The 17,244-nt window shown below is 45.9% G+C and overlaps 1 long non-coding RNA gene and 1 pseudogene across 3 annotated transcripts; both read left to right on the plus strand.

Moving 5' to 3' along the window:
• Nucleotides 1–3,230: 3,230 nt before the first annotated feature.
• LOC114585841 (general transcription factor II-I repeat domain-containing protein 2 pseudogene) lies at nucleotides 3,231–5,439 on the plus strand (annotated as a pseudogene).
• Nucleotides 5,440–9,198: 3,759 nt separating this feature from the next.
• LOC114593383 (uncharacterized) lies at nucleotides 9,199–13,599 on the plus strand. 3 transcript variants are annotated; one of them, XR_003705672.2, is made up of 3 exons: nucleotides 9,199–9,312; nucleotides 11,488–11,574; nucleotides 13,204–13,599. It is a non-coding gene; the product is annotated as an uncharacterized LOC114593383 (long non-coding RNA). The 3 variants fall into 3 exon arrangements; XR_013392048.1 differs by lacking the exon at nucleotides 9,199–9,312 and adding an exon at nucleotides 10,525–10,634; XR_013392049.1 differs by lacking the exon at nucleotides 9,199–9,312 and adding an exon at nucleotides 10,622–10,649.
• The last annotated feature ends 3,645 nt before the right edge of the window (nucleotides 13,600–17,244 follow it).

Here is a 17,244-nt window from a genome sequence, read left to right on the forward strand (position 1 = left end):
AAGTATATTAACAGTGAAATAATGATTAAGCTCTAACTTTTGGGGGCCCTCAAGAGAGTAGGGCCCTAAGCTATAGCTTGTTTAGTAAATCCAGCACTGGACTGGTTTGGCAGGTGACATTCCCGGTTTTTTAATAGGATCTTTAGACTGTTTTGAAATGGTCAAGCAGGACAAATATGTCAACGGACAGGTAGCAGTCCTCTTTTTCCAAGCCAGCCAGTGCAATATCCCTTACCAAGCCTGTGTAGGACAAGGAGAATAAAGCATGGATTGAAAAAGATGTGTTTCACACAAAACAGCTGGAAAGAGATGCTTTGATATACAGCTGAAGGAGGCCAGTCAAGCCATGAAACAAGGTGAAGCAATTGCATCAGTCTGCAGATTCCAGAAGTCTGACACATTCCTGTCTACTATTTGTACATTGCTATAGCTCTGTGTAGAACGCGGTGGCGCTGTGGTCTAAACCACTGAGCCTCTTGGGCTTGCCACTCAGAAGGTCAGCGGTTCGAATCCCCACAATGGGGTGAGCTCCCGTTGCTCGGTCCCAGCTCCTGCCAACCTAGCAGTTCGAAAGCATGCCAAAAAGTGCAAGTAGACAAATAGGTACCACTCTGGTGGGAAGGTAAACGGCGTTTCCGTGCACTGCTCTGGTTTCGGTGTCCCATTGCACCAGAAGTGGCTTAGTCATGCTGGCCACATGACCCGGAAAAACTGTCTGCGGACAAACGCCGGCTTCCTCGGCCTGTAAAGCAAGATGCGTGCCACAACCCCAGAGTCCTCTGTGACTGGACTTAACAGTCAGAGGTCCTTTGCCTTTAACTTTTTATAGCTCTGTCTACATCACGGGTGTCAGACTCAAGGCCCGCGGGCCAAATCCGGCCCGGCAGACCTCCTCATGCGGCCCGTGTAGCTGCCGCTGGCCGCCAGCGCTTTTTTTTATTCTCGCTTTTTTTTTTTTTAAGGAGAAATCTTGTGTGTATTCATTGAGGGAAAGACCAGGGCGGGGGGTGGGGGTGGCAGCACCGCACATTCAGAGAAAAGGAGGACGGCCCCGGGGGCGGGCTGATGCTTTTACGTGACTGACTGGCTCGAGGTCGTGCAAACAAGGCTGGGCTTTCCCTCCGCACGAAATCTGGCTTCCGCAGTGCCGCCTCTTCGCTTTAGCGTGCAGAAGGCGAAGCGCACGGGAGTCTGGCTCCGAGCAGCAAAGCGGGAAAGGAGGCACGCGCCGTCCCACCCCTTTCTCCTCCCCCCCCCCCAGAGAAAAATGACAGACAAGCCATAGTACGTTCCTAAAGGAGGGCTCTCCCCTCCACGCTGCCCAATAGCAAGCCACGACCATTCCTGCTAGCCAATGGCGAGGCGACAGAGGACTTTTCCTTTTTGGGCGGTGGTGTTTTGGCGCCAGCCGAGCTCGGGGGATCAGAGCGCCGGATTCACGCCTGCTTAGCGGCTCGCTCTGCAGAGTTTTCTCCCAAAAACAGTTGTTGCGGAGAAAGAGTTCCTCTCTCCGCGCCTCCCCGGTTGGCACCAGCGGCAACCACGCGAAAAAGCGCGCTGGTTTCTAAAGAAGTCTCGTTCCTCCCAAGGCACGTGTTCACTTTTTGCAGAGAGGCAGTTGCAAGGCGAGGAAAGCTCCTGGTAATCATAAAAATCCCATAAGGATAATTAAATTGGGATGGGGAAACTAGCTGGGTATTGCATTAGGTCCACGATCTGCAAACCGCTTCCTCCGGAGCAAACACTTAAATAAATCCCAGTGGAACTTCGACCTTGCTTGTCGACATAATAGAGTGGTTACTCCTGTCGCGGGGTCTATTGTTCAAGAAGTGGCAGTTTAAGCTATTTGCAGGCTACCGATCCACATTAGCCGCTAACGCAACGCTAACGAGTTTGTGGATTGGTCTGAACGTGACCATTTGTGCTCTGCGAGCAACCCCTCGCTGGGGAGAGGCTGTTTAGCGCGGGAAAACTCTTGCATTAACCCTTGCAGAGCCGCTGCTAGTCAGCCGTGCTCAACCCTCACTGTCGCCAGATATGGCTGGGAAAGACTCTTGTCGCTGCTAGTCAGTGCCTGGCAGTGCCGGGCTAGATGGACCAATGGTCCGAATCGAATTGTTACAATACTGATGAGACAAATACACCAATCGATGGCAAACCTTTATTCTGAATGTGGCGGTGATTTGGAATCACTACCCTGCTCCAGTTTCACCTTGTCAGTCACTAATGTGGATTAAAATGCCACCCACACACGCGAAAGCACGTATTGGAAATCAGGCTTTGGTAGTTACAGCACATTAACCAGTCTTGAGTAAGGTACCAGTACTTACTGCCTGGAATAAAATTGGCGTGATGCATGTGGGTACTGGGAAGACAAAAGCAAAATACTGCTAGATACAGGACTCATGGGAATAATAATAATAATAATAATAATAATAATAATAATAATAATAATAATAATAATTTATTTATACCCCGCCCATCTGGCTGGGCTTCCCCAGCCACTCTGGGCGGCTTCCAAAAGAATATTAAAATACATCAAACATTAAAAGCTTCCTTTAAATGTCTTCTAAACAGGGCTGCCTTTAAATGTCTTCTAAAAGCCTGGTAGTTGTTCTTCTCTTTGACATCTGGTGAAAGGGTGTTCCACAGGGAAGGCGCCACTACCGAGAAGGCCCTCTGCCTGGTTTCCTGTAGCTTTGCTTCTCGCAGTGAGGGAACCGCCAGAAGGCCCTCAGAGCTGGACCTCAGTGTCTGGGCAGAATGATGAGGGTGGAGATGCTCCTTCAGGTATACTGGACCAGGGCCGTTTAGGGCTTTAAAGGTCAGCACCAACACTTTGAATTGTGCTCGGAAACGTACTGGGAGCCAATGTAGGTCTTTCAAGACCGGTGTTATGTGGTCTCTGCGGCCGCTCCCAGTCACCAGTCTAGCTGACACGTTCTGGATTAGTTGTAGTTTCCGGGTCACCTTCAAAGGTAGCCCCACGTAGAGCGCATTGCAGTAGTCCAAGCGGGAGATAACCAGAGCATGCACCACTCTGACAAGACAGTCCGCAGGCAGATAGGGCCTCAGCCTACGTACCAGATGGAGCTGGTAAACAGCTGTCCTGGACACAGATTTGACCTGTGCCTCCATGGACAGCTGTGAGTCCAAAATGACTCCCAGGCTGCGCACCTGGTCCTTCAGGGGCACAGTTACCCCATTCAGGACCAGGGAATCCTCCTGTCCACCTCCTGTCCCCCCAAAACAGTACTTCTGTCTTGTCAGGATTCAACCTCAATCTGTTAGCTGCCATCCAACCGTGTATAATTCCCGTGTATAAAGCCGTGTATAATTCCCTGAAGCAACAATACCTAAGGCACGGGTGTCAAACACAAGTCATGTGGCTTATTAGGGAGGGTCTGCTTATTATTCTGCTTAAAAGTCTGAGCGGTAAACTTTGGATATACTGACCACTTCCATGTCCCTTTACAGTGGCATAGGGACCATAAACTACAATCAAATAACCCAAAAATGTCCAAGAAAAGAAAAGTTGATGCAGAGGGAAGGCAATTTCAGGAGAGATGGGAAAGTGAATACATGTTTGTGAGTAATGGAGACAAGCCGGTATGTCTTATTTGCTGTGAGGCAGTGGCAGTGATGAAGGAATACAATTTACGCCGGCACTTTGAGACCAAACATGGAGCGAAATTTGCTAACCTTAGCCACCAGGAAAAGCAACAAAAGGTCCAAGAATTAAAAGGTAGCCTGCATTCACAACGGAATATTTTTGCAAAAATGACAGCAAAAAATGATGCAGCAGTGAAAGCCAGCTATCTTGTGGCTGAAGAAATTGCGCGAGCTTCAAAGTGCTTTTCAGAAGGTGCATTTGTAAAGCAGTGTATGCTGAAGGTATGTGAACAGGTGTGCCCTGAGCAGAGACAGGCTTTTAACAATGTCAGCTTGTCAAGAAACACCATCACAGACAGAGTCAGGGACCTAGCCTGTAATCTTAAAACAAAGTTGGCTGAAGAGGCATGCAGTTATCTGGCATTTTCATTAGCTGTTGATGAAAGCACTGACAATACTGATACAGCTCATCTATCTATTTTTGTAAGAGGTGTGAAGGAAGACTTGTCTGTCAGTGAGGAGCTCTTGGATGTGGTCGCCATGTATGGGACAACAACTGGGAGGGACATCTTCAATGCAGTGGAGGAATCCGTAAATAAAATGAAATTACCTTGGGAAAAGTTGGTGGGACTTACTACTGATGGTGCTCCAGCAATGTGTGGGGAGAGAAATGGCTTGGTTGGACTGTTAAAAGAGAAAATGACAAAAAGTAATTGCCACACGCCGCTGATAACTTATCACTGCATTATCCACCAAGAAGCTCTGTGTGGCAAGGTTCTGCAACTGGATAACATAATGTCCACAGTCACAAAAACAGTGAATTTTCTACGTGCACGGGGTCTGAATCATCGTCAGTTCCAACAATTTTTGAAGGAGGTGGACATGGAACATACAGATGTGCCATACCATACAGAAATAAGGTGGCTGAGTAGGAGCACAGTTCTCAAGAGATTTTTTGAGCTTTTGGAAGAAATTACTCTTTTTATGCAAAGTAAAGGGAAGCCCTTGTCAGAACTGTCAGATCCAAACTGGCTGTGCGATTTTGCCATGTTGTGTGACTTAACAGAGCATCTCGCCCAACTGAATCTGAGGCTGCAGGGACGCAAACAAGTCATAACCTCAATGTATGAGGCAATAACAGCTTTCCAGGAGAAACTGCGCCTATGGAAGTCACAGCTTGAAAAAGACAGCCTTGCCCACTTTCCTATCTGCCAGAGCATCTCAACCTCATTCCCAGGTACTTTTTCATGTGCTCGATTGGGTACCAAAGTGAATCGGCTGATTGATGAATTCAATAGACGCTTTTCTGACTTTAAAGAACAAAACTTAACCTTTACCAGCTTTGCCAATCCCTTCAACATCGATGTTGACAGTGCACCACATCACCTTCAAATGGAATTAATAGAACTTCAGTGCAACAGCAGCCTGAAAGCGAAGTTCCAGGATGCGACAGTCGATGACTTTTACCGTCTCCTCCCCCCTGCTTTGATGCCACAGCTCCGACTTCAAGCTGCACGTGTTCTGTCCATGTTTGGGAGCACCTATCTATGTGAACAGATGTTTTCAGTCATGAATCTGAACAAGACCAAGCTCAGATCACGCATCACTGATGATAACCTCCATGCTGTTTTGCGGATTGCTACAGCACAAGACCTAACGCCAGACATTGATGGACTGACCTCAGGAAAACGATGTCAGCCATCTAGTCAGAAAAGTTAAGAAAAAGTTAATGCCTTGTGTTTGCCATATGTGTAATATTTGGATGTTTAAAAAAAAATACTGTCTGTTACCAAAAATCATTTTTCAGTAAATTATACAATAATTGTACATTTGAATATCTACTTGCCATTATTCTGACTATGTTTCTGCTTTCAGAGCTAGTTATTACTTACATTATTACAAAAAACAGTAATAATTGAATGCAGTGACAATAATTTCTGATAATAAAGAGTGGTCACATAGTCCTACAGATACAACCGGCCCTTTGATGGTGACCAAACTGCTGATGCGGCCCCCGATGAATTTGAGTTTGACACCCCTGGTCTACATCATATTGATGTGGTTGCATCCAAGGCTACCTAATTTGGCCTTCACATGTCACCCCCAGGTCCAAACTTTAGAGAAGCAATGCAAAATCTAAAAAGGAAGCATTTTGCTCCAGTGATGTAAACATGGTATCATACAGCCTTGGGGTGGGGGCTTATTTGAGTTACACAGTTCGGAACATAATGCTCCTTCTGTATGGGCACTTGGAATAGAAGCTTTGCAGAGATAATGGTAATACAGTAGACATTCATTTCCATGAGCAACACATACCGGTACTTAAGTGTGATCAAACAGGTTTTGCGGGGGGCTTCTGAAGCACCACAAAAGCCTGTTGCACCTAAGAAGAGCTTTGCTGGATGAGGCTGATGGCCCATCAAGTCCAGCATCCTCTTCTCACAGTGGCCAACGAGATGCCTGTGAGAAGTAGGATTTGAACACGAGAGTGCTCTCCCCTTTTGTGGTTTCCAGCAGCTGGTATTCAGAAGCGTTGCTGCCTCAAACTGTGGAGGGCAGAACAAAGCCCTCTAGGTTGGTTGCCTTCACTGACTCCTGTGGGAGGGAGTTCCACAGTTTAACTAAGCACTGCACGAAGTACACACCCTACAGGCTCTCTGCAGCAACAGGAGAAGAGTTTTGTCTCAGGCCTCTGAAATAGCTGCCTTGGACACCTTCCACCCTGCTACACCATCTTGAAGCAAGTAAAGTATTTCCTGGACCCAAGCTTAGCATGAATTTTGTATAGCAGCTAGGGATGGAGGGATCAGTTTATTTCGGTTCTCTCGGTTTCCAAACTTAAATTCACTTCTCAACATTTTGCAGCAATTAGCTTTTTTCCTCTATCTGAACAAAAACCTCATTAAAACTCACCATCCTTTTAGTCCGAACTGCTTCTAATAAAAACATTTTTATAAGCTCTTTTGACTAACTTGCACACTTTTTTTTTTTGCAAGCGATCACTCTGAATATAGATGCATTTTTGTATGTTATAGTGTAGCCTTATTAGACTTTACTGACTGGTGGGCTCTGCGTTGCTCCCGGATGGGAGGAAGGAAGCCAAATGACACCGAGGGTTGGTTCAGAGAAAGAGTTCTTTATTTCTGCTCTCCGGAGCAGCAGAAAGGCACTTGCGTGGTCAGTCCACAGCAAGTCCAAAGAATTGAGAGATTTCATGCAGTATATACCGGTATATCCTCCAGGCACCCTCTCCCCCTTCCCCAGGAAACCAAGCACGTCAGCTTGTACACGCAGGTTGACATCACAGATGTTCCTGCTCCGGGACTCTTAACCATAAAAGGGTTTTCCTTCCTGTACTCCTGACCATAAAAGGGTATTCCTGTTCCTATATTCTTATCTTGGAGCAAGAGGTCACCAACTCCAAGAACACACTCTGGCGCTGCTCCCGGACTAGGTCTGTGCGTCAGAGTGTGGTCAGGACGTAAGATAAGGCCTAGACGTGTCATCCCTACTCTACTGGAATAGCCAAGGTCATCCTTGCTCTCACGAACTGATAAAGGAGAGGGCTCTGAGCACTTGTTTATACAGCCGGGTTTTTGTTTATACATTGACTCAGAGCTCAAGTTAATGGATTTTAGCTAAGCAAAAATAGGGATTTTGGTGCCTGCACAGTCAGTTTTGGGTTTGGGAAACCCATTCCTTCAATAGGAACAAATATCTTCATTTTTATGCATGCTGTCTCCTAAAATATGCATTCTCACAAACACTGGTTGGAGAACTAGATCTTACAGTGCAGGGGCTAGGAGATGTACCTCAAGGACCCAACTCTCCTATGATTCTCTATTCCAAAATTCATATAAGTGTGAATTCCAAAGAATCAATGTTTCGGTTGGCATTTTTTTTTGGGGGGGGGGTGAGATAAATATGCCTTTACATGCATACCAAAGCAATTTCCCCCCAATCCCAATAGCAACAAGCCAGCTGCGAGCCATAGACAGGGTTTTCGGCAACAATTTCTCCTAATTCTACTTTGAGGAGCTAGGGAAGAAACCTGGAACCTTTGGCATTCAAGCTGAGGGGAATTGCGTGGTTCATAGGAGCCAAATCCTAGGGGCTGGCGGGCTTCAGGCCCGCCTCCAATAAAATATTTGAGGAGGCTGGGCCACCCCAAAGTTGATGGGAATTGCCATTCAAATGGTGTGTGTGTACTGTGTCATGTGATCAGTTATGCAGGGCGAAGCTTACCTGCCCTCCCCCAATATTTTATTCAAGTTGGCATCCCTGGCATGGTTTGAATCCTGCCCTCCAGAGCCCGAGAAAACCAGCTTGCTCCATCTTCCATGTGGCAGCCCTTTATGTATTTGAATATGGCTAACTTGTCACCTGTCAGTCTCCTCTTATCCCTCAACCGTTCCTCATAAGGCTTAGTTTCCAGACCCTTGATCATCTTCTCCATCCTCCTCTGTAAATGTTCCAGCTTGTCAATTTCTTTTTACTTTTCGGAGAACACGTCAATCTCTCAGGACATTCTATACAAGATCTCAAAGTAGCTGTCTTATTACAAAAGGATTTCAGAAATAGACTGGAAAGAGAAGTTGCTGAATTGCAACTTATTACCAAACTTAAAACCATGGAGAGACCTGGTCTGAATAGAGACATTGGATTCTTATCTCATTATACGTGATAAAGCTATTTTTTGCCATCTCACCCCTTGCTTTTTCCTGTAAGACCAATTGCAGTCGTTAACAGTTGTCAACAGGTTTACCACACCTATCAGCCAATCACCCATTCCCAACACCCTTCTGAGTAATAACCCTCCCCACCCTCTCACTATAAATAAGGGTCTGGTGACTTCTGTTTCAGTGTATCTGAAGAAGTGTGCATGCACACGAAAGCTCATACCAAGAACAAACTTAGTTGGTCTCTAAGGTGCTACTGGAAGGAATCCCCCCCCCCCCAACTACGGCAAACCAACATGGCTACCTACCTGTAACTAAATCTTTTTACTTCTACAGCGGTACCTTGGATTAAGAACTTAATTCGTTCTGGAGGTCTGTTCTTAACCTGAAACTGTTCTTAACCTGAGGTACCACTTTAGCTAGTGGGGCCTCCTACTGCCACCGCGCCACCGCCACACGATTTCTGTTCTCATCCTGAAGCAAAGTTCTTAACCCAAAGTACTATTTCTGGGTTAGCGGAGTCTGTAACCTGAAGCATTTGTAACCTGAAGCGTCTGTAACCCGAGGTACCACTGTATTACTATTACTTCGCTAGAGCTGGACTCTATTGTTGATGCATCCTAGAACTGCATTAGTTTTATTTAGTTTTATTTTTGCTGCTGCATCACACTGTTGACTCATGCCAGACTTGTGGTCCACTAAAAACTCTATATCTGTGTCACATGGTCTGCTGTCAAGCCAGGTGTCCCCTATCCTATATTTGCACATCTATCTAACAGTCACAATAGCCCTCTCTCCATTTGCAGTTCCCAGAAACAGATACTCAGAGGCATATTGCAGAATGTTGCTTTCTTTGGCATTCAAATCAGGAAGTTGAGAAAACTACAGTCCCCATGAGCCTGGCAGGAAACTACACCTCTGAGCTTCCGTATGGCAGTCATTTTCAGCTCAGAGTCAGATAGGCAGAGAGGCTCTCTGCAAGATCTCCCTGCAACCAATATCCCTCTTCCCCGTCACAAAGGTAAAAGAGGTTTTTCTTTCATTTTCCTGTTAAAGTGTTTTTCTCTGTGTGCATATTATGGAGGAACTGGCCAGGCACAAGAGTCTCGGGGGGGGGGGGGCAATTGGATAGTTCTAGATTTCCTTTTATTTTCAAAGGCTAAACTCAAAAAGACCACACAGCTGCAGAGAGTGCTGTGTCAGGGTCTGCGAATCGTTGCACCTGACTGCTATTTTGGAATCCATGTGAACAATGTGAAAATTACGAGTGTAATGGAAAGCATCGTCGGATGCTGAGGCCAATATCTGATTCATGTGTAAGTGTGAGCCAGCCCATAAATCATGTGAACACTTGGCACGTGGTATGTTATTGCATATGAATGACTTCTGTTGAGACATGAGCTTCATTCACTTAAAAATAATAATAGAGAGATTGAGCATTATGAATGCAATTCTATACACATTGACCTGGGGGTAAGACCCACTGAGCCCAATGATATTTATTTCTGAGGAGGCAGATGTGTGTTTGTGTGCATGTGATACATATTCATAGATATACAGATATACATACCCATTAAAAAGCACCTGTCACCATCCTCCGTGTGCCAGTAGTGGTTTAGTCATGTGGGCCACATGACCTGGAAAACTGTCTGTGGACAAACGCCGGCTCCCTCAGCCTGAAAGCAAGTTGAGCGCCGCAACTCCATAGTCGCCTTGGACTGGACTTAACCGTCCAGGGGTCCTTTACCTTTTTACCTTTACCTTAAAATAACATGCTAAGATAAGACAGCTACTTAGTCTAAAAAAAGAACAAAGTCAGAATGAAGAACAAGAAAGAAGACCAGAAAAGGAGAGAGACCTAAGAAAAAGAGAAATGGAGAGAAAAGGGAAAGACAGGAAGAGCTACCAAAATAAAGAAAAAAGTAAAGGGACTTCTGGCTCTCTGTCCTGTGGCTACATATAATATTACAAGTCCATTTTGTCTTTCACACACAAAGTCCATAAGAAATTTCCCATCCTCAGCAAATGTCAGCAATTATTTTTCCGTCGTTAAACCTGTTAACTTCGCCATCTCAGCCATATCCAATGATTTTAGTGGCATATAGCACTAAATCTCTCTGAGGCATATAGCACTATATCTCTCTGAGGCAGATATAGAACTGCACTGTGTAACACACACACACACACAAACACAAACACAAACACACACACACACACACACAGGTCTTCCTCTTTCAGGCCCCTGTAACTGCCTTCCTACCAACCGACAAACCTGTTCCTCCTTGGAATTCTGAGCAAGCTCCAGTATTTACAGTGCTACTGTCATCACAAAAGGATCCATGGGTGAGGCCCAGTGTGGTGAGCTGGTTAGACTAGGAGAGGGGTAAAGCAAACCTTTTGGGCACATTTGCCATGGGCACTAGCCACAAAATGGCTGCCACGGGGGCGTGGCATAAAGGTTGCCACATCTTGACAGTGCAGAGAAAGAGGCAGGGTCACCAAATGGTGTAGGCACCTCCCTCCCTATCTGCCAGTCCATCCATGGCAGGAAAAGTACTTTCATCATCCTTCTGCTTTGGTGACCACTCCATGTGTAAGACTGCCTTCCATGAACATGGGCTCAACAGTGACTGTGTAGGCCAATTCTGGATCCACACATCCTGCCACAGTGGGGGCATAGGTTTCCGGGCAGGAGTTGATCATGGTGAGGGTTTGCCAAACGTGCCTTCCTCTTAGCACGTTTCTCCCTTTCGACCTGAATTCGAGTTTCTTCAAAGTCCATGTGACACCTTTGGTAAAGGCTGTTCTCCAATTGGAGCACTCACAATTGTTGGTATTTATACTTTATTATCCATCATTGTGTTGGCTTGCAGAGAGAAGCTCTTCTCCTGTCTGTCCAGAACTGATGGGAGGGTGGGTGTCCAGTCCTGGCAATTCAGTGAAGTACAGGCATCTTTAAGGGGGTGTATTCAACGTAGGAGGGTCTAAGCCCGCACAAACAGAGACTGGACAGTAAGAGCATCTTGTTTTTTTGGGATTGGTGAGGAGATATTTACTGAGTGCCTTTGTGGGCACCATAGGAGGTATTGGGGGCACACCGGTGCCCATGGACACTACACTGGCAACCCCTGGCTTAATAAGCGCACAAATTTCTTATCCAGTCTGCTTTCATCTCAGTGTGTGTCTTCTTTCTCAGGTTACCGAGACTCCAGCTGAACTTTAGTCATGAAGATCCTTCATTGCCTCTCTGCTGCCATCTTACTATTATTATGGACTGTTCAAGGTGAGCAATGACAGAACATGTGCCACACCCTACCCCACCCCCCATGTTCATGTTCTGATTTGGCTTGGGATCCAGGATCCAGCTGGATCTGGAGCACAGCTCTAATATTTGTTTTTATTCCATCCTCTAACTCTATTCCCAGGGCTGTTTGCAGCAACAATTAAAGCATACATTGGTACCTCTAGTTACAATCAGTTCCGGGGTGCCGTTTGCACCCCAAAAAGTGCGTAACTAGAGTGCCGTTTCTGTGCACATGCACGACGCGATAGAGCACTTCTGTGCATGTGCAAAGCTTGCAGAACGCTTCTGCACACACACGAGTAGCGAAACCCGGAACTATACACTTTGGGGTTTGCCGCGTTCGCAAGCCGAAAAGACGCAACATGAACCTAACGCAACACGAAGTATGACTGTACATGCAAAAATGAAATATAATAAATGGGGAAAGCTACAAAATTACAATAGTAGAGAATAGTCAGTTGGGTTAGAATCGTGTTAAAAAATATCAGGGGAATAAATCATTTATTTGTTCTAATATACTGAGCTAAATATATAGGTTCATTTTTTCTGTTCTAAAACACATACTTGTAGATTCTTAGTATATGTTTCTAAGTCCCCCATGACCACCACAGAGGCTTGCTGTATGCGTTATTGGAAAATTTCCAAGAAAGATTAAGAAGAAGAATAGCAAAAAAATGATGAAATAATTGGCCACAGTCTCTGTGTGTTTTATAGATAGATTGTCAGGGAAGGTGGAAGCTGTAGTCATTAAAAGTTCACCAATCTTTAGTTGTTTTGCTGCTTTTGGGAGGTATTGGCCTAGACTTGACCTCCATTGTTTTCTCCACCTCCTGATCTGATTTTCTCCTTATCGTTCTACAGAAGGCTATTTACAGATGTTCTTCTTTTCAAATTGCAGTCTGGCACCAATTTCACTGGCAGTCTCTTTCCTTATTTCCTCACTTCAGGCATGCCCTTCTAGCAGATTTGGACACTTCCCTGCTCCCCTGCTTCTGGTCAAATTCTGCTTCCAGAGATACCCCAGTATCCGCCAATATCAGTCACTGGTAGTGAACCAGACCAAGTTAGGCAAAAGGAAAACACTAGCATTGATCTTCTGAGGCAGATGGTTTAAGTCTAAAACAAAGTGGGCTGCCAAGGGTTCTCAGGGTTGCTGCAGCTTCACCCAAGGTCGGTGGTTGAGATGCCATCCAAAAAATATAGAGGGCATCAGGTTGGGGAAAACTACTCCACATGTTAGAATCTAAACCAAAGGTTGGTTCAAATGGCAAAAAGGGAAAGTAGATTAAGTACAAGGAAGAACTTCCTGATAGTACAAGCTGTTGAATGGTGGGACAGAGGGCCTCAGAAGGTTGTTCACTCTCCTTTTTTTAGCAGAGGCTGACTTTATCAGGGGTGCTTCGTTTTTGGATGTCCTCCAAAAATCAGATCAGCCTTTGTCCATTTCGTGCCCTTTAAGTGTTTTGGACTCCAACTACAATTGGCCCCATCCAAGGGGTTGGCTAGGGATGATGGGAGTTGCAAATACATGAAAGAGACCAGGTTGATGAAGACTGAACTAGGTGGTCCAGCTCTGTGATTCTAAACCTTCTCTTGTTGTTTCTACAGAAGACAGCCCTGCAGACGCCGCACTTCTTACTTGCTCCTCCATGGGAGGGTACTGCATTCAGCCAGTCAATCAGACCTGCCCTTCGGGTCTATTCCTGGATGTGCCCTGCCATTTCAAAAGAGTCTGCTGCTCAAAGATGGGTGATTAGCCTTCATGTGCATCCTCACCCATCTCACCTGTTCTTCAAGTTGGCTGCTGGAAGCTCAGCTGCAATGACTTCTGTCAGCAAGGCCTTCCTCGCCATTCTGAAACAACACTTGGGAACAACCAGCATTGATTGTTCAGGAATCCTCATTGATTGTTCAGACATCATCTAAGGTTTTATTTCAGTCATATTTTCATGTATCTCTGCTTGGCAAATAAAGTTCCCCTGTGGAAGGAGGGGCAAATTTGTTGGGATGCTGAATGCTTAAAGGTAAAGGACCCCTGGACAGTTAAGTCCAGGCAAAGGCGACTATGGGGTTGCGGTGCTCATCTCGCTTTCAGGCCAAGGGAGCTGGGTTTGTCCACAGACAGCTTTTCGGGCCGTGTGGCCAGCATTACTAAACCACTTCTGGCACAACTGAACACCGTGATGGAAACCAGAGAGCACAGAAACGCCGTTTACCTTCCTGCCACAGTGGTACCTATTTATCTACTTGTTCTGGCACGCTTTCAAAATGCTAGGTTGGCAGGAGCTGGGACAGAGCAACGGGAGCTCACTCCGTAGTGGGGATTCAAACTGCCGACCTTCTAATCGGCGAGCCCAAGAGGCTCAGTGGTTCAGACCACAGCGCCACCTGTGTCCCTGCTGAATGCTTAGTTCAGTATGTCTTGGTATAGACCTCCAAGAATTCTCTGTGGAACCATCCCAAGGCTGTCAGTATCATTTGTAGACCAGGATGCTTTGATGCATGAGGATGCAAACCCAAATGGCACATGCTGATTCCAATAATTCACACAGGGCTTAATTTATTGGGAAGTTCTTCTGCACCAGCCTGGGTAAAAAGGAAAGTAGATGATCTTCCTTTCCATCTCCTGGTCTCCAACTCTGCTGCTGTGAATGCCACCCAGTGCCAACTCCAGATTCTGGAGAGTCCTTGGGAAAGGTACCCTCATGGTCCCCTCTTCCCATGGAGGAAGGGCATCTGCTTTGTAGCAGGTTCAGTCTCCAGCATCTCTAGGTAGGGTTGGGGAAAGACTGTTGAAAACGATTGAGCTAGATGGATCCGTGCTCTTATTTAGTGTCAGGGAGCTTCTCACGTCCCTCCCAGTGTGGTGTAGTGGTTAAGAGCGGTAGACTCGTAATCTGGTGAACCGGGTTCGCTTCCCCGCTCCTCCACATGCAGCTGCTGGGTGACCTTGGGCTAGTCACACTTTTCTGAAGTCTCTCAGCCTCACTCACCTCACAGAGTGTTTGTTGTGGGGGAGGAAGGAAAAGGGGAATGTTAGCCGCTTTGAGACTCCTTTGGGTAGTGCTAAAGCGAGATATCAAATCCAAACTCTTCCTCCTCCTCCTCCTCCTCCTCCTCCTCCTCCTCCTCCTCCTCCTCCTCTTCTTCTTCTTCTTCTTCTTCTTCTTCTTCTTCTTCTTCTTCTTCTTCTTCTTCTTCTCCTCCTCCCTCTGTGTGTTTAGCTCCTTAACACCATACTCCCCCTCCTCGTTTTCATCAATGCTTGCATTCCAAGCAGAGAGATGATGAGCAAGCAGGAACTCGCACCTACTTCACTGCCTTCTCACCACCAAAGTTGCCTTGGGCAAGGGGAGAAAAAGGTGAACCAGCCAACTGCAATGGTAAAGAGGAGAGTTGGTCAGGAAAAGCTTTTGTTAGTGGGCCCTCTGTTTCACTGAGCACCCTTGACTCTTGTAGCACTGGTGGTGCCCTACACCTACAGCCTAAGGTAGCACCTTCACTACATAGTAGGGCAGCTGACATCTTTTCCAGCCCCTTTTCCAGCATCCTAGTCCACCCTTCTTTTTAAAGATAGAATCATAGAGTTGTAGAGTTGAAAGGGACCCTGAGGACCATCTGTTCCAACCCCCTGCAATGCAGGAAAATGCAGTTGTCCCATGCGGGGATCAAACCTGCAACCTTGCCATTATCAGCACCACGCTCCAACCTACTGAGCTATCCAGGCTGGTCACATAATTCACTTGGATGGATCCTGTCTCTTAATAAGACGATGAAGAGAAGGTGGAGGAGCTTGGCACTGGGAGGTGGAATAAAGCTAAATCTCAGAGGAGACAGGTTAGGAAAGCCAATCTTTAGAAACAGAAAATGTTGGGCTCTGGGGAATAAAAAATTAAATATCTCAGAAAGGGGCAAACAATGATAAAGCTGATGGAGCAACTGTGAGGAAAGGCATGTTTTAGTTTAAATAAAAAACAAGTAAGAGAAAATTATGGAAGCTGGTAAAATTATGCATGGGATGGAGAAAGAGGTTTTCTCCCTCTCTTATAACTCGTGGACATCCAATGTGTCTGAATGTTGGAAGATCCAGGACAGATAAAGGAAAATGCTTCTTCATGCAGTGCACAGTTAAACTGTGGCCTCCAACTTGGATGGCTTTAAAGGGAATTGAACAAATTCATGGAGGATGAGGCTTTTGGCCTGATCCAGTTGGATCTTCTTATGATCCTATGAATATTGAAGACCACGCTGTTCTAGAGACACAGCACTGCTCTCTCTTGGGGAATGCCTGTGTTTGCAAATCCCGATTGCTTTGATAACATCTCTTGCAAGGTCATGACATATACTTCTCCCAAAAGGCTGCACCTTCTGTCCTGGAATCAGGAAAGAACTACAACTACACAGAGTCTGCAGATGGTTCTCTGATGCAATTCTTTTGAGGCTGAGGTACATGTTGACATTGAGGCCATCAGAAGGCATCTAAGCTGTAAATCTTAACTAGGTTTCAGCTGGAATTGTTTCATGAAAGAATAGCAATTCCCACAGGGTGCTGAGAGTTCTCTCTCAACTTCGTTTTGCAGGACTACAATTCTCAGGATTTCAAAGAGAACTGACATGGAAACATGGATGGAACCAATCCAGTTTAGGTCTAGGAAGCAGACATGTTATAAGAGACTGATGAGTTTATTTATATATTTGGGAAATTCCTCACTATTTCCTTTTCCAAGGAGCAGATACATAGCTTGAGGCCACTCTTAGAATCATAGAATTGTAGGATTGGAGGGGATTCCAAGGGTCATCTAGTCCAACCCTCTTCAATACAAGAATCACAACTAAAGCATCCCTGACAGATGGCCACCATCTTGGGCCCTTCACTGATGCTGGAGGCACAAGTGGGCTCCCAAACACTGAGTGCCAACTGTGACTCTCATCTGGATGGTTCAGAGGTCTATAGGGCTGTATATTATTATTATTATTATTATTATTATTATTATTATTATTATCATCAGCATCTAGGTTGGATTACTGCAATGTGTTGCAAGGTGGTTCAGAAACTACAGCTAATGCAGAATGTGATGTCTAAGACCAGACAGTCTGAACACATAACTCCAGTTCTGGCCTACCTACGAGTGGCTCTCTTTAGGCAGTCAGGATGGCAAGGCAAGGCAAGATCAGAACATTGGAGAGGAACAAAGGAGAGGTATTTCAGGACCATGGTTAGCAATCCTGAAGCTGAGACTGGACATACAAATTGGCTCAGTGGTGCCATGGAGCAACCGATCATCTGATTGTTGGTGCTATGCAAGCCTCGATGACCAGCTGATTGCCAGCCCTTGCATAAGACTTTGCAGGTGCCACCAATCAACTGATCAGTGCTGCCTGCAAACTTCCTTTTGACCCAGCTGCGTCTTTACCTGCCCCACATCTAGTGCCATATATGATATCAGCTTTAGGCATGGCTTGACGGAAACAGCCTCCTAGGCCAAACAGGGAGACCCAAAATACCTGCAGGCTGTGGGTTCCCCACTGATGGTCTAGATGCTGGAGTTCCATGCTGTGAGGCTATCTTCCCAGGTCTCTCCTGATCCTCCAAGAAGTCTGTGGGACATCCATGGATCACTGTAGTTTGGAGGTAGATGCCTCTCTTCA

The sequence above is a fragment of the Podarcis muralis genome, chromosome 3 (genome assembly GCF_964188315.1).
Source record: "Podarcis muralis chromosome 3, rPodMur119.hap1.1, whole genome shotgun sequence".
NCBI classification, from domain to species: domain Eukaryota; kingdom Metazoa; phylum Chordata; class Lepidosauria; order Squamata; family Lacertidae; genus Podarcis; species Podarcis muralis.